General features: G+C 38.3%; 1 long non-coding RNA gene and 1 other non-coding gene across 3 annotated transcripts in view; one reads left to right on the top strand and one right to left on the bottom strand.

Moving 5' to 3' along the window:
• LOC144318396 (uncharacterized) overlaps window positions 1-25,335 on the bottom strand; it is a 52,078-nt gene that overhangs the window by 14,307 nt on the left and 12,436 nt on the right. The window lies entirely within an intron of this gene.
• LOC144319879 (U6 spliceosomal RNA) lies at window positions 23,179-23,285 on the top strand. The gene has a single exon (XR_013385566.1). It is a non-coding gene; the product is annotated as a U6 spliceosomal RNA (small nuclear RNA).

Raw genomic sequence — 25,335 nt, 5'->3', positions numbered from 1 at the left:
GCTGTCCCTCCTGGTGCACAAAAGACCTGTGCTCACTGCCACTGGTGCACCCATTCTGATGTACTATGATGTCCTGCCTCCATGGTCTCCATTAGACCATAAATTCTATATGAACAGAAGACAGAATACCAGACTTACAGATTGTTCCCAGTAAATATTTATAGAATCAATCAATGGATGAATAAATTCCTATCTCTATCGCATAAAGGGAGAGGAAGCAAACATGACTCTCTTTGTCTTGTAATATAATGCCACCTTCCCCAATATGGGAGTCTGGAATTCGGTGTCTCTGGTGTTCATGTCAGATGAAGTCTGTTCCTAGCCAGAGAACAGTGGGACATTTTCCTGTAGTCGAGTGCAGCATTCTCTAAAATGGGCTGTGCAGGATGATCTTTTGCTATGCAGGAAAAAGTGCTGAGATGCTCATTTATATTTATACTAAAAATAAGCTTTGCAGGGGCACATGGGTGGCTCCGTAGGTGAAGCATCTGACTCTTGATTTCAGCTCAGGTCATAATCTTGGGGTTGTGAGATCTAGCCTTGTGTTGGGCTCCTTGCTGAATATGGAGCCTGCTTTAAATTCTCTCTCTCCTCCCCCTGACCCTCTCTTCCACACTCACATGAGTGTGTGCACTCTCTGTCTCTCTCTACTTCTCTCTAAAAAATAAATACATATATACATAAAAAATCAGCTTTGCACATACTTCCATATGCATTGCCATATGAATCAAAATGCCCACCCGGATTTGTGTGTATATCAGACAGCCCCGAGTAGCATGCTGACCATGGGATTCAGAGGCAGGGAGTGACAACACACACAACATGCAATCACATGCAATCACCGTCCCGATAAAGTGGATTTATGGAATCTGTTATCTAACTTTAGTTACACTAACCTCACAAAGTAGTCACCTTATGTTTTAAAATTGCTGCAAAACCACAGATGGAAACTAATACAGATTGCAAAATCTGCTGATCAAAGCTGATACCGGTGATACAAGCAGGAGTGGACACACATACTCTTCCAAGCACATGCCCATCAACGGCCACATTACTAACTAAAATAAGGGCAATATAATTTTATATGACAAGTCAACCAAAAATAATAAAAAGAAATTTCAGACCAGCTACATTCATTATTATAAGTGATAAATTTTGCTCTGGGTGTTGTGCTTGAGATATTAACTGATGATACCAGCACACATATATAAGTTATAGACAAACAAGTAATAGATGTATATCCAAAGGGTTATTTGTTTTTTCTTTTTATTGAGGGCTGTCCAATAAAAAATTCTTGAAAAACATGGGTCCAGGGAGGAACAAATCCCTTCCTTCTTGCTCATTTCACCTTTCACTCTGTCTCCCTCCACTCTTTCAAAGCCTCAAGTCAGCTACTCCTTTAAAGGCCACTTTATGGCCTGTCCTAGCCTGTGATAACTACCCGGTTTCAATGTATCTCTCATCCAGGTCAACCCTCTACTATTGTAGAAGTCAAGCCACTGAATCAACAGCCAGCTGTGGCTTTTACGTTAAAACTGTAAGGTGCTGGAGAAATATCACCACTGGATATTCCCTTAATATCTTTGTTGGTGCAAAAATACACTAGCAACTCCTGAATACAATGAAATATAAGCCGTAGTCCCTGCCCTTGAAGAACTGGTTAAAAGAGAGAATGTGTAAACTGTGGAAAAATTGACTAGTGTCACTGGTGTCCAAATCTTCCTTCTTTCTCCTACTCTTAAGAGTGGTAAGCAGGACTCTTTCCAGGGTCTCACAACTGCGAGTAAGCATAGGCCCCGCAGCCTCAACCCCATATTTTCTACTCTTGATATTCATGAGTGCCATTGCAAGGGCTTTCACCTCATCACACAAAATGCTTTATGAAAATCCACAATGGCCCAAACTTTCAATACCTAATGATTTGGACTTTACTGGGTCTGGATTGAAACTGCAGTACTCATCAATATACAAGGTTTTGATGATTTTACTGGAAATCCTAGAAATGGAACAGTTGTCTTGAAGAACGAGGGCATTCTTTGAGAGTGGTCTCAGCGGAGATTTCTAAGATCCCGCTTAAAATTTGACATATTAATGATCTCCTATTCAACTCAACACATTCGCTACTATGAAAATGTTTAAAGGAATTCACTCACCATTGTCCTCGTTAGTTGGAAATGAGTGCTTATTGATCACCGGTATTGATCCTCTACTTTAGATAAAAACAATACTTTTCAAAGTACCCTCAAAAGAGTTTAAGGACTAAAGTAAAAATGTAACTTATGCTGGTTACCAGGTGATTGATCACAACTGATTTTGCTGCCACAAAACATAACTTACTGTGACACTGCTTATCTGGGCCCTGGAGTCGGCCCCCATCGAACTGTGTATTATGTATGAATGATTGATGTGGGTTTGAATATTTTGTTAGATTCAACTTTCAATCCATTTTACATAGCTGACTTACATAAAAGATGAGTCCTACCGAAAAGTTCTTTGGGAGGAATGTAACTATTATGAATTTAAGTGATCTCTGGTGATTTTTGTTCATCTGACAAAGTTAAATCCTGCTTTGTTTAAAATCAGGGGGCTGATATCAAGCCGGGCTCCTTAGGGCAGTATTTTTCCAAGTAGAACATCTTTTTTGTCCATGTCAGAAACCAAAAAAAAAAAGAAAGAAAGAAAGAAAGAAAAAAAAAAAAAAGGATAAGAAACTAGCCAAAACCCCACGAAGGTCAGGGAAAGACGGGCCCGTCAGGTGTGTGTGTCTCTTGGGAACTGTAACATTTGAACTTTATATCCCTACCCACCGTAATTCAACCTTCTTTATTCATATCATTGTAGCTAACTGAAATATATATTTTTAACATTTGCAAGGGATTAGATTAAAGCCCACACAAATGGCAGTGGACACACAGCGATAGAATGCCTTCTCCGTCAGATTCTGGGATGTGCATTCATGATCTCTTTGTCCACAGAAGGACGGGGTTTGACGACGTGAAATGACAGCTGTTTTCATCCCAGCCATTCTCGTCCCCACAACAGTCCGTCATTAGAGATCATTACTGTATCACTATTGTTCACAAGGAAGAATACAGCCTCTGCCTTCGTCTGTCGGAGATATAATAAGTCTTATGGAACAAGAGTACCCTGAAGGGCCTTCGCTTCTAAAAATGATTAAACTTCATTCAAATCCCAGCCTGTAACCCACTTCTGGGCATAGCATCAAAGTCAGCTCCATAGGTGTGATCTGAGGCGGTATACTATTCCTGCTTCAGGTTTTGCACAAGACTGGTTTGCATGCATTATCCTCAAAGAACAGATTGCCTTTTACCAAAATCCTATGCATTTTGGCACTTGGTGAGTGTCTTAGATGGCATTAACTGTAAAACATTTCTTTTTACATAATTATGGCTTTGTTTTGAGTGTGTGCTAAGATGGTTGTAAAAGTTTTAAATGTGAAGGGCTTGGGGAATAAGAGGAAAAATCTTTGAACAAAAATGAAAGCCTGTTGTTAACAATTAAAGTTAAAATTTTTTTCCTGACAGTCTTTCAAAACTTCAGGAAAAAAAAAAAAAAAACACAACACGCCACGTGGTTATTTTAATAATTGTTCCCCAAATTACACCATTAGCAGAAATGTATAGAAAATACAAGTTGTGATGATTGCTAAACACCTGGAGAATTAGAGCTATTGTTTTCTGGGTATATTTATGTAGCGATGCGACCATCTTTGTCAATAACTGATAAAAATAAATGCAGAGAGACTTGGTGCTCGTTCTAATAATGAGAAACCCTTCTCGGCGCTCAGGAAAGGCCTTTGCCTCAGGCAGCACTCAGACGCCTGGATCCACCAACCTCGCCATGAATGTGTTAATTGACATGCTTGTATAAATTTTAGTAAAGCCATAATATTTTTGCATGGCAACTATTAAAAATATTTTTTTCTCTTAATTTCACCAGGGAGGCTGAGACTCTGAATTTTTCCCCCTTGCAGGAGGGAATAATTTAGATTTTCTTCCATCCCTGTCAGAAGTTGAACAGACGAACAAAACAGATTCTTCAGAGACAATTTTACACAGAGTTACATCCATCCAATTCAATTATAAATTAAATTGACTAACGAACCATAGCTCATTATGGGAATCAATTACTCAGAACTGTCTTTGGACCAAAAATGTGGAAAATAAAAAATAATGGTCATACTTCAATATACCAGATTGTCAACGTTTGAAAGCTCTGTTTTTCTCTAGCTTGGCATAGTCCAACGCCAAAAAGAAATGATAATCATTTGTTTTACTGCTCCTAGAGATGTTCTCGTTTTATGAAGACTAGTTAATTCTTGAGTTTTGATCTCTTTGGGACGAGTACCTCAGGCTTTTCTGAGATGACAGGCCAACCCTGGAGTCATGTAATCGCATGGGGATCTTTCAGATCAACTTATGCAAATGTGTTATTAAAAGGAGCCTCGTTTTAGCCTCTAGTGCCACCCAAGCAATAAGAGTCAAAAATCTTGGGAGGTCATGTTAAAAGCATTTTATTAATAAAACGATTCTAGTAACAGAATGGGGTGTGTGGAGGCTGTGGGGGGGGCACACCTCTCTGGAGCATTTTCAGTCCAATTGTTTGGTAAAAGTAAATCCACGGGGAATCCGATGTCTGCCTTATTTACCGAGCAGTAGGCCCTGATAAAGAAACGGTATTAAAGCAATAACACTCTGTAAAATATCTTCCTCCCTTTGTGGTCCACAGCCCAGAAATTTTCCATCTGTTACAATGAATTAAAAAACTGTTCTGCTTTGAACATGTGTAGGTAAAGGTGATATGCACCAGCACATACGTACATCAACATAGGAGACATGTCATAACACAGTATGGGGGTCTGTTGCCCACATATCGTATCGCATTAAGATGGTCAAAGAACTGTGCTAAGACTATTTTTTTCAAGGAATTAAACTCCTGAAGATGCCTTAGTTTTCTTTTTCCTCATGTACTTCTTATTCATGCACACTTGGAGAGTAGCAAGAATAAATATTTCGAACTCAAGTGTTCACCTAAAGAACTAAGATCTCTAAAAAAAACACTCCTATGTATATTTTTCTCATCCAATGAAGCCAAAAGGAAATTGTTCACCCAGGAAAAGCTGTACTATTCATGAAAACAAGTTAATCCTCATAAATATATAATTCAGCATAATTTTGCTTAGAACCTCATATTTTTAAAACATCCATTTCTTAAAATGGATTGAATCTGTTTGTTTCACTAAAACATTATTTTTTTAAAACATCAGACATGAAAGAGAAGTGGCTGGAAAATTTCAAATGTGTTTTTGGCTGATACAGTGAGAAGGGGGACAGATCCTCCCTTATTTATTTTTTTGCCATTAGAACAAGGGAAAAGAATATTGCTTTCCCGTTTTGTTCAACCAAAAGGGAAAAAGGATGAATGGACCTGTAATTAGACATATAAGCATTTAATACAAGGTCCCTTGAAAAAAAAATCATTTCAATAAATGGGGTCAAAATTCAGAAATTCGGGATCAGGGCTTGGAACTCAGAGTTCAAAGATTACATAATGTGTTTTGGATTGAATCATTTAAAAGGGAGATTGATCGCGTTCTACAATAAAGAAACACAACCCAATTTACTTATTCAATGGCTTTCTGTTTTGTGAAAAGCGAAGCTGTGGGGTCAGGCTTGGATTCAAATCCTGACTCTGTCCCTTCCTATCTGGGAGGCAAGAAACAAGTCAACCTCTCTATGACTCAGTTTCCCAATCCTCAAAACTGGAATCACGGTAACACCTGTTTCCTAATGTTGCCGGGAGAATCATGCACACAAAGTACTTAGCAAAATGCCTGACATACGGGAAGACTCAATCCACATTTAGCTATTATTTCTATCCTGCTTGGTCTTTTTATTTTGAAATTCTAGGATATGTAACAGCATAATTTCAAACCCAAAGGAAGAGAATATTCTCTTTCACTTTATTGGCAGGCACTTTGTGAAAACAGGATGAGGCTCTGTTTTTCCAATAGGCCGCCATTCCAGCCTTGCTCAGTTTTTAGGGTTGCTTACCAAGGTTGGAGTGTGCACTCAGGGTCTGCAGCTAGGCATTGAGGGGACTCCTCGTGCAGCTGTCTCCTGAAGTCCCCTCCTTCCCAAAAAGGCCGCAGCCCTCCCCACTCTTGGCCACATCTGTCAACCAAGCAGTGCTCAGAGTCTACCCTGCCAGCATAAGGCCATCACAGAAGATCGCTACTCAGGGATAGCTGCCCTGACGGCTATAAACACTCAGGGAAATCAGCTACACATTTCTGATCACCTGTCGGAATTTGGAAGGTGCACTTTGTAAAGGCTGTAACTATGGTTGAGCAGGGTGTTATGTGACTATTTTGCTCTTGAGCCCTCAGTCCACTGAATATTAGTGTTATCAGAAGTAAATACCTTTCTCTTTACTCCTTCATGTAGCGATAGGCAGAGAATCTAAGTTTGAGAAGCTGAAATCAGACTTGCTCTATATCGCAGTATTTCTTGGCAAAGCCTTCTGCTGTTTTAATTTTAACCAATTAGAAGAGCCAATCTTCTTTTCGTTCAGAAATGTATTAAAAGATATCACATTCAAAGGCTAGACATGCCCGCAATTAATTACTGGTGTCCAGCTAAAGGTCTACCATTAGCTATTGCCATGACAACCTTTAGAAGGCCTTGGCCCACCTGTTGCAAGATAGAAAGAGCATTAGGCAGTTGGTTCCTGCACTTGGCCTCCCTCTGGCCTATGGGGAATTCGTACTAATTAGAATTAGTTGTCCTTCTGTAGTCCAGCTCCTGACACAAATTGCATTCTGTAGCTTTTTGTTCCACTTGAGTTCACAGACAAAATAGCCCATGCCATGTTTGAAATGAAGCAAGGCAATATAAAAGGATTTTATGTAATTGGCTAATATACTTTAACATTTTAACTAATATCTTCAATGTCGGTTTCTTGGAAAGGAGCTTGTTTACTTTCTTCTCCTTTTACTCAATAGTTGTTTACGATCATACAGTCCGTAATTTTAATATGGCTTGTTCGGGTGTCATTAACCCATTGTCAGGCTCAACTGCATATAGAACAAAACAAGTGACCTTTAAAAATGATAGTTTGAAATGGCCCTGTGGTGATGGTGAAGAGAAGTACAAACGGCAAAGAAAAGGAAAGGGCCATTTCTCACGTCTCACTAAAGAAAAACTTGATCAAAAACAAGAGCCCATGGAGGAAGAGCCATAATGAGATAGAAGAGCCAGGAAATGAAAGGAATGATTAGGATGTGAGCATGTGTAGGTTGCCAGAAAGAGTGGTCCACAGATTCTGTAAGAGCCAATGAGACTCAACCACCGGGGCCCACAAAAGGAGACTTGAGAAGAGAAAAATTTGTCGATAGTTCTCAGGTAAAACTAACTTTTAAGGCTAACTTTTAACTTTTAAGATCCCCGGATATATTAGGAAGGAGGGGAAGAGACACCACACATACTGTACCTCATGCTACACCTTTCTGTGCAGAAGGGGATGAGGGCGTTGACAATAGAACAGCATCTTCTAATAAGTAGGTTCTATGCGATCTTTCTCATCTCACTGTGGAGTCATTTTAGTTATTTCTAGAAATAGTAAGACTCCAAAACACAAAGCAAAATTGATGATGTAGGGAATCCCTGTGCAATTTTTCACAGAGCTGAAGGAGACTGGAGGCCTCAGTTTACCCACTTGAGTTATGAACTGGAAATAGGGCTTGTTTCCGTGTTTCATCTTCCTGGTCTAGGTATCTGAGTTTCCAAGAATTCATGAGACAAATGATCTCAGGCTTTTTATTGACTCTCTCTCTATACAAGAGGTTTTCTAAGGAAAGTATCTTAATCTTCCCACAAAAAAAAAAAAAAAAAAAGATACAGTTTTTATTTTTATTTAAAAAAAAAGACACAGTGAGAGATAAGAGAGTGTTCCTTTCACAAAAGATGTGTTCTTAGTTGGGGAAGACAGTTGCAAAAACCACCATTTGCTTGTTCATGAAAGAGGAAATGTAAGTAGTTTTAAAATAAAATCTATACACATCCCAAATTCATTCTCCAAGCTACCATATCAACCTCATATTGTTCAGAATGGGACTGAGGCCAAGAACAAATATCTCTCTTCCTTTCCCTGACTTTGAATCTGAATTCTGAAATGATAAGAGGTACTTTAAAATTCTTAAAATAGATGGATTTAGGAATGTCTGAGCCAAGGTAGTGCCTAGTTACTCATAGATAAGCCGGAACTGCCTTCGTGAGTGTATTAAATTGAAAATGTATAAAATGTGCAAAATGTGCAAGAAAAATCACTAAAAAGTCCAAAGAAATTTTCAAGTCTCCATTTAACTGAGAAAATCACCTATCTTTTCAATCTTTTGTGTTCTATTGTAAAGTATTGTAGAACTACTGGGGGACAATAAGAAAGTCATTCGTTAGAAAACAAGAACCTTCCAGATGAAGATGCCAATGTGTTTATCAAGGAGCAGGCCTCTCCATGTTTTCTGTGTGTCGGGAAATTTTGAATTTATTTATTTGTTTATAAAACTCTCCTTTTCCCTGAGCCACTAGGGAGGAAGCAAAAAAAGGTTTTGCTCGCTAGAGCATCAATAACAGGTAATATCAATAATAATAACACACATGAACATTAACTACAAAACACAGTACAAACCACATTACACCCCAGTCAGGTAGGCCAGGCTAGTTAATTGACTTGCCAGCATGAAAAAAAGCTGATCTGTATACAGAAACTTCTCCGGTGGCTTGCCAGAGTATAAAATGCGCAACCCTGAAAAGCATTTCAGTTAACCAGAATTCTCTAGTGGATAGTGGCTCATGAAGGGCAGAGCCTCCATGGGGAAGATACAGAGTGGATCCCTCTCCGATATTGTCTGTGTTCGTGGAACTGCTTAAAATTGAACTCATATTTACATTAAGATTTATCCCAGGATCCACCTTTTCCGGTATGCCTTTCCTCGTCCTTCCACTCCACTCTCAAACATTGATGAGGTACATTACTTATGTTCTGTGCCTGCCTGTAGCTTAACCCTTCACTTTTTTATTGGCATTCTCTCCAATCTATGGATTTCCAAAGTACAGTACCTTGATTTTCCTATGAATGCCAAAAAAAAAAAAAAAATAGACCTAGAAATTAGTTTTACTAAGAAGGACCCAACATAAGAGCTGAAAAAAAGTCCCTACCAAAGTTCTACAACCTCCTATGTATGTGCTTACCCTACTGGTCTGTGAGCACTGGAAGAAAAAATGAGTCCCCCTAATATTTACCTGTCACAGAGTTGATGCCTGATAACTGATGAATGAATGCATGAATGAAAGAATTTCATTATATTCTGAGGATCATAATAAAATAGCAGGAAAGCTTGACATTTACCTTTACCCCATCTGCTTCACAAGTTGGGTGAACAGGCCATTTTGGAGGATTAACGTTTTTAGTGAAGAATTTGTACTTTGGGAAAAATGCTGCCAGTAGCCAACTCTTCAGAGAAGTTATGCCCCTCCAATAAAGTGTTTAAATGAGCAAATAATATGTTCCCTTTGATCCTGACAGAGGTCAATCTTCTGTCCAAGCTCTTTTGGCTTCTGATGGAACCAGAAGAAGATAAAGGATAATTTGTAAAGCCCAGGAGAGGAACTGTGGTAAAGCCTGGAAGTTGGAGGTCTCATTGGGGACCTATGGACATATCCACAGACAACAAAGCAATGACCTTTTCCCTGAGTTGATTGCTTATGATGACCTGAGACTTTTCTTCTACTTCCTTAAGGGTTGCTCTCAACCGTAATGCAACACTGGGGCAAAATTAGGCCTTAAGCCAAAAGTCAATGTGAGGTGATCCCGAACTGATGACCCCTATGCCAATCCCAATAACCTCTTAATTTCTATTTATAACATTCCAGAATTCTGGAGCATCCTTAGAGGGGAAATTAAAGGAAAGATGAGACTCCTTGTGATTGATAGGTAGTTCTAAGATCTGGTGTCTCTCCAAATAGTTCATCCTTTGGATATGACCTTTCTTTTCATTGCTTTATTTTCAAGTCACCAAGGACTTTCAGTGAAAAAATCATGTGTTGTGAAAGGCCCCAAAGGATGTGCACAAAAAAAAATCATGTATCAAAATTATATGAATTTGTAATTCATAATAGGCAAGATGCAATTTAAGGAGATGGTTTTCCACCATTGACCCTGCTGTCAAAATAAATGTGGAGAGGATAATTACAGTAATTAACAAAAAAAAGTTAATTTTACTTTGTCAGGAGATAAGGTTCAGTTTGATTTCTGATTAAGAGAAGATCGATACCAAATGATTTGTCTTCATAGCTGTTGATTGTTATAAATTTAGACCTGTTGATTTTCATCAGGAAAACACTCAGATGCTTCAACCACAGTCCTCAGCTCTTCCCTCCCAATCACTAACCCATGGTTTTTTTGCCTACTCAGCAAAGAAGATTTACATTATATTCTACTAAGCCAAACACAAAAGTGTGAGAGTCTAGAATATACTTTTTGGATGAGGTTGCTTGTTTCCTCGATGGAAAATAATGTTCCTCAAAGAGCTCCTGGGCCTAAGCACTGCTTGATTATGGTCCTCCAAGAATCATGTGATCCAGCAGCAAATGGAATTCCTCTAGCAAACAAGCCTCAGGAGTGATCATATCCTCTGAATCAGGGTTGAATAATCATGTGGCAAGTTAAGAAATTGGTGTTTTGTAAGATTAATAAGCTCCAAGCTGAGGGGGCATGTGTGAACACACATCTGCTGTTGGGGAACTCTTGGCATCAGTTTCGCCTGCAGTGAGGGTCCAAACACATTATAAATGGGGCAGAAGAAAATACACATACTGCATTTCTTTAGTAATTGAAGCAATTAGATAACCTTCTTGGTTCTTGGATGCTTATAATGTTCCTCATTAAGTTTGACTGTGTTTATGAACACTTTGTGGCAACTGTACCTTTTAAAAAAAAAGAAGATAAATGGAAGACTTCAGTTATCAAAGCCTGGTTGGGAGGTAAGAAACGTGTTGTAGATGTGGAGGCCCTCGGTTTTCTTCCCGTACCATGCTAAAATAGACTGCGGTCGAACCTGCACTTGGTAAGAGGCTGGGTGACCTTGAGTAAGTTACAGCACTTTTCTTGGCTCATTTTCCTTTTCAAGACATTGAGGGGTATAAGATGACCACTGGGTTATTTCCAGCTCTGACATTCAGGGGTTCATAATCTCTACCAGGGCCAAGGTTGGCAGCACCTACCTGCAGAAAGATAAAGAGCTGACTGCTTTTCCTAAAAATGCTAAACTTTCTAGTCAAGAGGACACAAAATCTTTTGTTATGGTTGTTTATATGTAAGAAACATTTTGTTTTAAAATGACGTAGCAGTTAGCCAATGCTGTAGAGCAAGTCACACCAAAGCTGAATGGCTTCAGACAATATGTATTTATTAGTTTTTATGAGTTTGTAGATCAGCTGGACAGTTGGCTGATCTGGGAAAGGCTGACCTTACCTTAACAAGACATGTTCATATGTTTTTGTTCAACTGGTGCTTTGGCGGGGCTGCTGGTGTAGGACAGCCTTATGCACATGTGAGGCAGCTGGGGGGCCAAAGGTGATGAAGCTATGGGCCTCCTGTCATCCACCAGGCTAGATGAGGCTTATTCTTTCTTGAGATACAAGCTCAGAACTGGAATTACTTTTGCCATGTTCTGTTGGCCAGAGCAAGGCACAAGGTTAACCCAGATTCCAGGAATTGGGAAATAAGATTGGCCTCTCGATGAACGGAGCTAAAGGGGTCATGTGACAAAGGCCATGGCTGCAGGAAAATGTGAAGACTCAGTCATTTTTGTCACCAATCTACCTCAGTCACAAATAATGTTTTAATGGCTGTGAAAATATAGTGATAACCAAGATCCAATCATCATCTTCAAGAATATCTGTTTAGACTGGGGAAAGAACTAGACACAGCTAATTAAAATGCAATGTAATAAATAACAGCAGAGATAATGTGGGACCTAGAGGTAGGGCAACTCCTGCTCAAGAGACTTGGGGAATGCTTCTCAGAGGCAGTGACCTTTGAGCCAGGTCTTGTTCAGGGCTGGATCCCAGTGCCTGACATGGTTCCTGGCTTACAGTAAGCACTCAGTAAATATTTGATGAATAAATAAATGAAGAATGAGAAGGAGTTGGCATAAAGCGATTGAAAAGAAAACCATTCCAAGGAGAAGAACCAGTATGAGGTATGAAAAAAGAACTTAACATTTCATCTGTGAGAATATTTATTTTTTCTATGAATATTTGCTAAATGTCCACTATGTGCTACACACTAGGGATAAGGAACATGAACCCTCAAGGGAATGGGAATGAGAATATACCTGTGTGTTCGCTCTCCATAGTGTGAGAGAGAATATGCCTACCTCCCCTAACTCCTTATGCCCTACTCACAGAAACATCACCACGCCACCGCTTTTCATGTGACGGAATCAATACTGGTGAACTCAGTAAGGATGCAATCCAGTGGCAAATGCTGGGCTGTCCTAGTGCATGAGCTCAAACCTCCAAATGCACTCACTCAGTCGTGGCCAGAGCCTTTGTTACTGTCTCATCAGAAGCCCTCATTTTTATTCCTCTTCCAAAGTCAAGTGCTTAAAAAGGATATGGTCCATAAGCAATGGGTTACCAGTTGGAATCCTGGACTATCTTAGAATACTTTCTAGGTTTTATGGAAACCATATTTTGGTCCTGGGACATAAACAGGCCCAGCACAGCTTTAGCAGGTCTTGTAAATACGTCAGCGCTCTTCTAAACGGCATGCGCTGAGTGGAGCTCCATTTTTTTCGATCTACCCCATGTTATTTAAGGTTAGTTGTCAAAGGTATAATATCATAAGAGGTTTGCAAAGGTGTCTGACTGGTGCAAAAACCTTTGTCAGTAAGTGCCAAAGCCCTATGCCTTGGGTTTTCTCCATGTGTTTAATACCCATCCAAAGTGGAAAGCTCATATATCCTTATCAATCAAATATACCCAGAGAAACCCATAAAAGCATAAAGACAATACATAGATTAAAAGGATTATATGTCCCTAAGTTTGGCGGCTTGAATTCTGTTAGGCTTACCTCGATTTAAGGACTGCAGACAGAAGTTCATTTCCATGGGCTGAAATACAGCTATTTTGTCTACTTAACTTTGTAATTCTAAGTAGATATCCATGATATGCAAATACTTAACAACGAGTAGGACATAGGTACTGACCAATCAGAATGGGCACAGGGAGGCCCAGGCATGCCAGCCATTAAGTTTTAGTTATTAGGTGGCAGGGGGTTCTGGAAGAGGCATGGGGGCTGCTGCTGCTCTGCTGGCAGTGATTTGGCAGGCGGAGTAACTGTAGAGCTGCTATGCTTGACCAGTCATCACAACTGGCTCTGTGCCACGAGGCAGGTACCTGGTCCACATCTGATGAATCCCTGTCTTTCCAGTTATGACCAATCGTGGCAAAGCTCATTGCAATATACTTCATAATTGCTGATTTCTAATATTGAGGGATAAGGTTGATGGGCCATGTACAAACTGACAAATATACTTTGCCTTTATTTCAAGTGACACCAACAACCAATCTTTTTTATTGTAGGGAAGACATTATACATTTAAGAAGACCAGGATGAGTAACAAATGGTTATGTGAAGTCAGCTAGCTAAATGTGTCATAAAAGTGAAAGAACTGCCAAGCAAATGTAAAAGCAGACCTTGCTTTGGGGTTAGCAATGTCAACATTTCCTTTTCTCTTCCTGCCATGTCTCCCCCCACATTCTTTGATTCTCTCAACCCCACTGTCGTTAACTTGTATGACTGGTCTGGAGGGCTGAGCGCTAGCAGTGCAGGCTTGTAAAGGACTCGTGAAAAATGATCCAAGGATGCAGTCTTTGGTGCGGGCGCTGGGCTTCCTTTCCAGTTCCTTGTTTTTCTGATCTTTAAAGGCAAATTCTTTGCTAGTGCAGTAAGACTGGAGCTTGATAAACAGAACAAATGTTATTTTAAACACCATAATAATAATAATTTAATCAAATGTGATTTGCTTTTAATAACTTTATTGGCCCCTTCATTTTGAAAAGTGGCCATGTGAATGGCTTTTGCATTTTTAACAAGAGAGGAAATAAATGATCCTGCCTGTAGGAGCAGGAGACTAATGCTGCTTATTCCCACACTCTTTGTTTCATGGAACGAAGGCAGCAGACCCTGCCATTATAAGCCATTGGCCTTGATAAAACCAATGGCAGCAGTGGGCCTGGTCCTTTCCCGGAAACTTGAAGGTATCCACCAGGCAGGTCAGCACTAGCATTTGCAGTGTGTCTAATCATTCGCAAAGCACTTTCACTAACGTGCACTCCTTTAAATCCTGGGAGTCCTATTTCACAGAGGAGACACTCAAAGTAACACCGACTCACTCAGTGCCATGCCATGAGTAAGTGGTGGCTTTGGGACTTGAACCCTGTCCTTCTATCTCCACATTCAAGCCCCTGCCTCTACACCATGGTGGATGATGCGTCACTATAACTAGCTTAGGTGGCTCATGCTGTAAATGTAAAAACAACTGAATTCTGTACGTTCCTAAACCATACCCCCGTATACCAAGGACGGTCTTCAAAAGAAAACAAAAATAAATAAACAAGTCATCATTAGACCAACAAACTGCCAGAGCGATTCGCATTAGAAAACTTCATTTGCTCACACCTAAAACCCTGTCTAACGTAAGTGGTTTCTAGTGGTAGCAGTGCCTATTGCTACTCCCTACAACAAGGGGATACTGTTTCAGAACAATCTGCGAATTCAGGATGGGGCCATCATTAAAGCTTTTGTAGGCCTGTTAACTTTCATTCTGCTGGAGCCCAGAGCTCAGAGAACCAACCGTCCATATTTTATCCTTCCTCTTATTTGTGAAACTTGCTTCACCCCAAGTAAACTTTGTAAACTAACTTGATGTCGCTGTGAATTCCAGACAGTCAAGCCACATGGCAGGTCAGAAGGACCACAGATTGGTGAAATTTGGTGATAATGCCAGAACCCAGTCCTGATTCCTTAAAACTGAGTACCAGACAAAGAACAGGGGTAACAAAGGGGTTGGGGTCGAGATAGGGAACAGAAGGTTACATAGGATGCACTGGATTCCCCTCTCTTGGAGTCCCCTAAAAACTGCTTTGAGAAAAAAAAAGGTGACTAGTGAGTTTATTTATGCTTTTTAAAAAAGCACTGCCAATCCCAATTTATCAGTTACTGTCTTGTGACAATTTATTCATTGTTCACTGTTAGAAGCCAGAAGTTACATAGAAATGCATGATTGGTGATAGCTTCTCTATTTCAATATGGTATAATAGAGATAACACAGTGCCCAAAAGCTCTGCAGCCGACTTTTTGTCTGCTTTGTCTCTTTTCATTACTCTATCAGAATCTTCATTTAATATAATCCAAAAAAGCAAGGTAATTGCTTCACTTATCGGTTATCATCGCTCCCGCATACTTATCGTGTCAAAATTATTTATGTGGATAGGCCAGGTTGATCTTGCTGCATTCAGAAGCTTAAAATTTGAATAACTGTTCTGCCAGTTAGGTTATCAAAATTGCAGCATAAGCAATGAGCTTCTCTTTTCTGGATGTTGGAGGAGGGAAAAGGAATAACCTCCTAGGTGTGCAGGGGGAAAGGGAAGCATGGGGCCAGGGTGGCACGCAGAGCCAGCTCTTCTGGCAAAAGGAAAGAGGAAACAGCCACAAGATGGAGAGAGGAGCTAGAAGATTCATTGTGTGGGTCTATGACAAAGCAAAAGAGAAATGAAGTCAACTGGATACTTCCTTTCGGTGTTCTTCCTCAACAGTTCTCTCCAGAATAATCGATACAATTATTCCGAAAGGCAAGACAGGCATTGCAACCTGGGTCTTCACATACCCACCCCTCCCCTTATGAGGCCCTCCACAGATGAGTATTTCAATATGCATTTTCCTCCTTGTTAATCATTTTTCAGTTGTCAAGTACTTCATCGCTTTAAAGACATATTAGGCTAATGTGAAATGTGGCAGGTTTTCAGTCAAGAAGTGAACACTTATTTCTACAAAATCATTTTTGTTCGATAAGTCTTGTTTTGAGGCATCTAAGACTCTTTTGCTCTTTGTCTTACAAATGTTGATGGTAAAAAGAAATTAGAGGGTTCATTCCCAGCTCAACATCCAGGACCGTGGCTATAGGCAGAGACGAGTCAAGTGGATGTACATTTTGATTCTTGCCGAATTTTGTGAACTCTCTTAATGGTACCCTCAGAACCAACAGGGACTTTCTATCCCTCTTGTTTCAGAGCCACTAACCCTCTCTCAAAATGTCTATAGTGCAGTGGAACCCTCTCATATGGAGCCAGTCATTCTCATACTCAGTAAGGGAATGACCAGAGCTAACAGATGATATTCTTGTGATTGTCTTCAGATCATCTTAGGCTAAGTAATGTGTATGTTTTAATATTTTTCGAATTCTCTCAATGTGACAGAAAATTCTTTTTAAACTTATTTACCCAGATCCTGCTGCACTAGTGGCTAGTATCTAATATCAATAAAAAAGATTTATCAGGACTGTCAATTTATTTCTTAAAGTATGGCTGATTTTTTGTTGCAGCTTTAATTCCTCACTTATAGTGGTGAGCCATGGAGCTGGAAGCATGTGAGAGGGAGCACTAGATCATATTTGTGGTTTTCTCTTAGCTGTTTTGGTAAATTTTCTGAGGGATAAATGCATGCTTAAAATCCAGCATTTATATTAATTCTCTGGTAGTTACCACTATTCTGGAAGTTAGAACCAAAAGCTTTGACCTTTAAAGATCCTTCCCAACCCTGAAATTTGATTATTATTTAAGAATCTAACACAATGACGCTGTATTTGAAGAAAGATCCATATCTGGGATAATAGTCAATATCCTAGGGCCCAGGAGAATGTCTGGTATCTAGCATGCATTCAAAAATATATTGGGTGAATAAATGAATGAGTGAATACTCTTTTTCCCTAAACTTCAACCTTGAAAATGCCACTCAACATTCAGCAAACACTGAGCACCGCTATCACCTAAGAGGCCCTGTCAAAGGCCTGGCTTGCATACCAACTCTTCAGAGACCTACCCCTGGTCACTTGGCACATTATTTACTGACTCTGTAGCACCAACACATACTCCCTTGGATTGTCATTGCGTATATGCCTCTTTTATATGCCTGTCTTATGCCGAAGGCAGGGACTGTGTCTATACACTTTATTATTTCCATAATGATTGATGAAGTACTCATTCATATTAAATATAAATAAATATCTAATAAAAAATGAACTGATTCATTTTAAACAATGTCTGAAGCATGGGAACAAAACCATCAGCATTGTACTTCTACCTTAAGCACACCTACTTTCCTATTATTTTTTTACTGTCTATATGTTCATCACTACACATTATGATGCTTCTATCTAAACCAAAATTAGCATAAAACATGGAGGTAGGAATGTTAATGAGTATCTATTGAATGCTTACTTCTAAGAAATGAGAAAAGTAAATTACTTAAACCTAAATCCAGCTTGCCTTTAATGCAAGTCCACTACACCATTTATTTCTTAATTTATTTGTTACATCTGACCATGTGCCAGCCAGTGTGCTGCTACTGAGATTGAAGGATAAATAAGATGCTTCTTCTGCCTTGTCCAGTGATTATATGGTAATTATATAGTTTAGAAATCTACTTGCTATCTACTAGTCGTGTAGCCATGGGCGATTCAAGTGTCTTCTCAGGGCCTCAGCTTCTTTAATTGGTTACAGAAAGATCATTGTTCTGCAGTCATGCTCCTGTGATATAGTTATTATTTCCTGATGCAGCGCCTAGTAGGTAGTAGGCACTCAACAAATGTTCATTGTATCTCAATTTCCAAAATATCAAGGGGACACAGAAGACAGAGAAACTAACTCAAAATATATAGCAAGAAAGGCTTTGCAGGGTTCAGACTGGAAGGGCCAATGGAAAATTTGAAAGATAAAGAGGGGAAAGAAATAGATCCCAGCAGTGGAAGCATTATAGACAAAGGCCAGAGGTGTGAAAAATTTTGTCAAATTATAGTCAGTGGATACTACTACTTGGGTGCTCTAAGAACTCCTCATCTTTTTCTTCTACCTAAGTATTGTCTAATAGTTATCCCCTACTTCAAAAATGTGAGGATTCTTTTTTCCTTCTTAATCAAAAAAACTTATATCAGCATTTATTCTGTGTTATTTCAGAATAATGACTTAGTTTATTGAAATCATCTTGAATTTAATTTTAAATTCTAGAGTAAGGCAGCACCGTCAGTTTTCAGTAATATATGCAAAATTTTAACATATATCCTATATGTTATCAAGACAGGATTTGGCTTCTGAATAATGGCTCTGTTAATATTTTCAATTTAACATCATATTTCTATGTTATTAGAAACATATACACGACAGTGCATGTTTATGCAAAAATAGAGAAATGTGGCCAAAATCTAGATGTCTTCAGTTACCTAGATGTTTGACAAGATATGGACTTAATCCTAATAAAATGATAGCAATAAATAAAATAAATAAAACTCTAATATTTTTACATTAAAAACAGTTATCTAGTTTTAGATACTTAATGTTATGTTGATATAATACATGAATATATATTTCCTCTACTCATTACTGCCATTACTATGTAAGACTGTCTAAAACTTATTTGGGTCAAGGTAATCAGTATGCCTGCTTTTTCACTCTATTAAAGGTCATTAATTCTCAAACAACTTTTTATTGCCTTTTAAAAATAGGTATTCCATTGGCTTTTTCCCAGTGATCTGGGGTCCTGCCAATCCTCCACAGATCTTCACATGTTATCATTCTTGGCTCTGTGATTACATCAATTATTTTCTTGGCAAATCCAAGGTAGAATTGGTCAAGCTCAACTAACATAAAAATATGTAACACCCCAAAGTAAATTGTAGGCTAGTTCAAGTTCTTTTTTAACTTTAATTTTTATCCTAGCCTTTTTAGGTTAGGTACTTCTCTATAGTTACTTTCTTTTGTGATCACGCTATTCTGTACACACATGGGACTGCCAAGAGGCTTAGAGAACAATTTAAAATCATCCAAAGCCCTTAACACTATTAAATCCTACTTGATCCATGAAGAATAATTAGCAAGGTCTGGGGAACTTGTATGGGAATTTACCTATTTACAGTTAGGTCTGTCTGTTTGTGAACAGCCAGATGAGTGTTAGCCAGATTCAGATAAGCATTTAGAGCAGCTCTAAGATAGCCATATAGTTTCTTAATTCAAGATGATGGACAGGACCCTGTATTGCCTCCTTTCCATACTAAATCCTCATTGAAATTACAATTCATATATAAAAAAATAAATAAATCCTTGACAGTTGAAACAATCCAAAAAAAAAAAAAAAAAGAGGAGGAGTAAAGGGGATGACATTAGCAGGCCAGAGAGTATGACAGAGTCTGGGAAGATAGGAAGAAGTTTGGATTCTGTTGTTAGATAAACTCTAGCAGAAGAAATTGCAACCTAAAATACACACGTAGAAAAGAGGTGTCATGGAGGTGGGGTTCATTTTCTTTAAAATATCTCTGGAGAGGCTCCAAACAGGTACAGATAGAAGAAATTGTTAAGAGGCAGCAATAAAGTTTTGTAATGGGAAGCCCATCTTCAGGACAGCTGTGTGAAGGACTCCCTCTTCTTCTTCTATATATGGAGTAGTTGGCTTATTGGCAATTTGTGATACCCCATGCCTGTTAATGTGCTAAAAGAAAAAGCTACTTGTCAATAGAGTTCGCCCTTTGACACAGAGCCCAAAGGCAGCCCTCTCATTCAGAACACTGGCCTTTTGGGGAAAATGGTCCATTCGACTGCAAAGGATATGAAGGCTAGCTATTATAAATATAAGCATATTTATAATATAGTCCTTTATATCCCCAAATTAATGATGAATGAGGGATTACCAGACAGTTAAGGGAAATCAAGTAGAAGAAAAAGAAAGACAAAGGTGAATACACAAAAATTGACGACCAAAGCAGCAGTGGTAATGGAAGGAATAAGAGAGAACATTAAAATTTTCTAATAAGTATCCTCAAAATTTCAAGAATATATTGTATTTATAATATAAAAGAGTCTGCTATGAATTCTTGAAAGTTAAAAAATATATAATCACATAAAAAACTGCAAGCTAAACCACAGCAGATAGAAGCAAAGACTGAAACTTAATGTGGAAGTGGAATTAATAAGACATTCCACAATGGAAAGGGGGGGAAAAAAGAAAAAAATGCACAAAAAGTTATTTCAAGAAATATAAAACCTCACTATTCAAAATGTGATTCACACACCAGCAGGATCAGCATCATCTATTTCATTAGAAATTAAAGTCACAGGCCTCACTTAAGACTTACTGACTCAGATTCTTCACTTTCAAAAGATGTGTAGGTAAATCGCATGCATTAAAACTTGAAAAAGCAATGATATAAAGCATAAATCCAGAGGTCTTACATGGTTTGGAGGAAGACAACATAAACAGTGAAGGAGTTGAAATAATCAAAGAAATAACAAAAGAAAATAGATGAAGACCATTTCCTGGAGATGGGAAAAATATCAACCCAACAATTGGCAAGCCCCACCAAATGTCAACTGGACAAAAATGCTTTAGTTACATACTTGCAAAATTTCAGAACTAAGCTGAAGAGAAAAATTCCAAAAGATTTCAAAGAGAGAGAAATAAAAAGTGCTAAAAAGGAATGACCATCAGATCGACATCAATGCCTTACCAACATCACCAGCTCTTAAAAGCTTGTAAAGCAACTTTAAACCTAGAATACTGCATCGAAAGCAATTATAAATAAAATTTAAGTGAATGATAAAGGCATTTTAGACATAAAGAAGTCAAATAGTTCATTGTACATGTACCTTTTTTATTACTTTTTTAAAGATTTTATTTATTTATTTATTATTTGTGGGAGAGAGTAAGTACTGTGAGCAGGAGGAGGGGTGGGTGGGAGAGAAAGAGAGAGCATCTCAAGTAAGCTCCACACTGAGCCTAGAGCCCAATGCAGGGCTGGATCTCATGACCCTGAGATCATGACCTGAGCAGAAACTAAGAGACAGATGCTTAACTGAGTTACCCAGGTGCCCCTCATCCATCTTTTTTAAGGAAAATATGAGGACAGACTCCAGTAATATGAAAAAAATAATTGAAGAAAGAGGAATAAAAGGAGTCTAAGAACAGTTTAATCCAATCCACAGGTACAATGAAAGAAATCTCATAATGATCAGTAGGCCCAAAAAGTAATGAATAGAAAATAGAAAGAAACCAGAGGGCTTTATGAAGAAAAAATACATACATAAATAAAACTGGAGGTGGATTGAGGATGGCAGTGTACATATGAAAATAAATGTAAAAGAAAGTCATGGTAAAATATGAGGCAAACTAAAATATGACATCATTTTGAGCAGTTGTTGATATATATATCAGATATTATTTTCAAGTAAAACTATAGAGAACATTTGAAAGACACTGGATACAGAAAGAAATGTAATGGTACAATCTATAAGTAAATTATTAAAATAATAATGCTTGCAGGTAAATTGCTTTAAACTAAAAAAAAATGTAAAATATAACCATTGATTTGACAGAAGTCAGCAGGGAGGAAGAAAAAAAGAAAATATAGGCACACTGATTTCTTCATCTCACCTAATACAGGGAAAATAGAGCCTGTCCTAAGTGGTGATTGAAAATCATAGGTTAGGAGCCTCGGTGTCCATCAAAAGATGACTGGATAAAGAAGATGTGGTCTATGTATACAATGGAATATTACTCAGCCATTAGAAATGACAAATACCCACCATTTGCTTCGACGTGGATGGACCTGGAGGGTGTTATGCTGAGTGAAATAAGTCAATTGGAAAAGGACAAACATTATATGGTCTCATTCATTTAGGAAATATAAAAATTAGCGAAAGGGAATAAAGGGAAAGGAGAGAGGATGAGTGAAAATATCAGTGAGGGTGACAAAACATGAGAGACACCTAATTTTGGGAAACGAACAAGGGGTAGTGGAAGTGGAGGTGGGCAGGGGGTTGGGGTGACTGGGTGATGGGCACTGAGGGGGCCGCTTGGCAGGATAAGCACTGGATGTTATGCTAAATGTTGGCAAATTGAACTCCAATTTAAAACAAAAAAGAAAAAAGAAAGAAAATCATATGTTAAGTACAATGTTAAGTAACAAAGACAGTTAATAGAAAAATGAAAACAAAACAAAAAAACAACAACAAAACCCTGAATTTAAAGGAGCATAGGGGAGAAAGGAGAAAGTAAAAGTATGAGTGTATGAAATTTGGCATCTTTCATCCGGAAATCTACAGATACTACCTGAAGTCTTAAGAAAATCAAGAATATGATGTATTCTTTAGAAATATGATGGTAAATACCAGAAGAGCTCAAAAGTGAAACAATTAAAGTCATTAACTTTGGAAATCTTTGGATATCAGTGAAGGGCAGTGAGGATAAATTTTGCTTTTCTTCCACTTCCCATTCATACAAGTTTGAATATTTTAACCATTAAAAAAAAATATATATATATAATATACAAATATAACCATTACAAATATATATGTATAATTTAAAAGTAAAAAATAAAAAAAAACTTCAAGGGGAATGTATATGATAGATACTTAGTTACTACTAAGAAGAATAAGCACAGAAAATTTACTAGTAAGTATCTGTTGATTCAACAAACTCTTGGAGCGCCTACTCTGTGCATGTTCCTGTGGGAAAACTGAGTCTATAACAGTGAGCCACACAGACCCAGCCCCTATCATGACAGAGCTTTTTGTCTATCCATAAAGACAGGCGTTAAACAAATAATTACACAAATACATTGCTCAATACTGTGTTACATGCTGTGAAGGATAAGTATATAATGAGAAAATATAACAGGGGAATTTAAACCTGGGAAACCAAGTCCCTTTGGGCAAAGTCGTTTAATGAGCAAAGTTTAACAAAATTTGAATTCTTGGTACTAACATATAAAGGTTATTGGACACACAGGAAACAACCAGTAAGAATTAATTGTTTAGCTAAAAGCAACCAGTGCTCGCTTCAGTAGCACATATACTAACATTGGAATGATACAGAGAAGATTAGCATGGTTCCTGCGCAAGGATGACATGCAAATTCATGAAGCATTCCATAAAAAAAAAAAAAATAACTAAAATAACAAAATAAAAGCAACTAAATTAGTTCCCACCTAAGCAAAGTTCTGTCCCTTATTCTGTAGAACTCAAAAAGCATTTACAGATTTCCACGGTTTTAAGTTTTCTGAGCTTGAGAAATTTTTCCTCAAAATGAATCAAAAACTTAATTTTTTTTCAAAAAATAATATATTGAAAGCTGACAATGTGGCAATCTGCTGTAAGGCTAGGTAAAGATCAACCCACTTTAACATGTTTTTTTAAAAAAAGCCTAGTATTGCTAGAGCTGTCAAGAACTTCAAGTTGTGAAGGAAGTAATTTGATCTCCTGCACTTAAAAACTATTTACTTACCCATTTCCATCAGCATTCACTCATATAAACTAAGTGTGAGGACCAGAAAGCATATTTTTATTCAGCCTGTATCCAACTGGGATACAGCATAGAATGTGAGAAAGTAGTAGGTCTTCTGATATGATCAGAGGGCTGGTCACCAGGGAAGCCTGTCCTGAGCAGAAGAGTTTGGGGAGAGGGCACCAAAGGAGAATTTTAGTTAAATAATTAGGAGACCATTTTATAATTTAATAAAAGTGTCAGGACTGGCCTTTAAAATAGTCTGGGCTTTCTCATGAGTCATGTCAAAACTGACATGGTAAAGCCAATTATCGACTGCCAGGACCCCATAAATGGGCCACCTCAATGACAATGGGCCTGCGCCTGACTTCTACCTGAGATTCCGCTGCCCTACTATCTGTACTCACCCCTTCTCATGCTTCTGGTTTGGCAACCTGTTAACCATTTGATCAGACTAGAACTGTGGAATTGAGACACTTTATTACTGGTTGTTCTTTGGGAAAGAATCAATTAATGTCTATTCTAAGCCCGTAACTCCACATGCACAGATGCACTGGATAGGATACACAGAAAGAGTTCATGTTTGTGCAAATCCAGCAAAGTCAAGCAAGCAAGTTATCTTTCCCACAAATAAGAAAGTTATATTTCAACTTATTTACTAATTTACTATGGTTCTTAAAATGACAAGTGTAGTAATAGATGAATCCAAGCCTTTTAACATAGAAAAGTCAACAGACACTAGATAGTTGATTGCCTCTTATGTGCATCTTAATCTTGGAAATTTTGCCAAACCCCTAGGAAGCTGAAGTTAGGGTGATAATTTCAAATAAGTTTACGTTTCAGATTGACTTCCTTGGGAAACCCAAAAAGACAGCAGTATTCATTCCTCAGTGTTCCTTTGGTTTTGGTTTTGTTTTCTTTTGGGGGTAGGAAGGGAGTATTTTGCTCTTGTTAAATCACTTTCCAGTATCCTAATCATACTAATAATCCCTGCTTTGGAGAATCTCTGATATTTTGTAATAGCTGTTTCAGAGCCATCTTAGAAACTTTTATACAGCATTTACTGCCTGCCAGGACACTAAGTGCTTTATATATATTAACTCGAGTTATACTTAAACAGCCCTAGATGGTTGGTATTCAGAGAGGTTGTGTAATTTATCCAAAGTCACACAGCTAAATAGGTGGTGGACCCGGCATCTGAACCGGAGCAGTCTGCCTGCAAGGCTCTGGAATATAAAGCATAACTTGTAAATAAGCATCACAGTTTCACTTTGATTTTCATTACTGTTTCATCAACGTTTATCTTGAGGCTTGGCAAGCCTCAGGTGTCACCGATTCCTCTGTCTCCTGAACATTCTCTCCCTTCCCCCTTGGCTCCCTACCTGCATTTCCGGCCTGCCTGTCAGATAGTTAATGATCTGCACACAAACACTTACATGAACTAGTGGAGCTAAGCCTTTAAAAGAATCCTGGGGGAATCCTTTAAAGACTCTTTTACAATATGAATAATCACCCCCTAATTTATTCATCTGCAAATTTTTGTTTTGATATAATAGATTTTCTTCGGGAGGGGCCCAACCTGATGCCTGCTTTTTTTTAGCTCTTCTGAGATGCATCAGCTTTGCTTTGCCATTTTGTAATTCAAGAAACCCGATTATTTTAACGTCCACAACAACCATTCTCCTTTTAGAGTTTATGAAAGTG

The sequence above is a fragment of the Canis aureus genome, chromosome 8 (assembly GCF_053574225.1).
Source record: "Canis aureus isolate CA01 chromosome 8, VMU_Caureus_v.1.0, whole genome shotgun sequence".
Taxonomy (NCBI): Eukaryota; Metazoa; Chordata; class Mammalia; order Carnivora; family Canidae; genus Canis; species Canis aureus.
This window is presented reverse-complemented; position numbering and strand designations above follow the sequence as displayed.